This window comes from Penaeus monodon, chromosome 18, assembly GCF_015228065.2.
Source record: "Penaeus monodon isolate SGIC_2016 chromosome 18, NSTDA_Pmon_1, whole genome shotgun sequence".
NCBI classification, from domain to species: domain Eukaryota; kingdom Metazoa; phylum Arthropoda; class Malacostraca; order Decapoda; family Penaeidae; genus Penaeus; species Penaeus monodon.
In genome coordinates, this window is record NC_051403.1 from 11,603,927 (window position 1) to 11,604,251 (window position 325).

Here is a 325-nt window from a genome sequence, read left to right on the forward strand (position 1 = left end):
AATTTTTAAGAGACGAAACATCACGATGATTGTCATGTCCGTGTTCCTTGCGACTTCCTTCGCTCGCAGGCAAGCCGCAAATGCCACGACGGCGGGCGAGAAGCTTTCACCGAAACTGTGTGCTGAAACAATACTCTCTATAGGCTACGGTGTCTGGTGTGTGTAAATAACAAAGGCTTATACACTTGTACACACACACACACACACACACACAACACACACAAATATGTGCACGCACACGCGTGTATGTGTATGCATATGTATAGGCATATCTTCTCTCTTTCTCAGACAGATAGATAGATAGATAAAGAGATAGATAGATAGA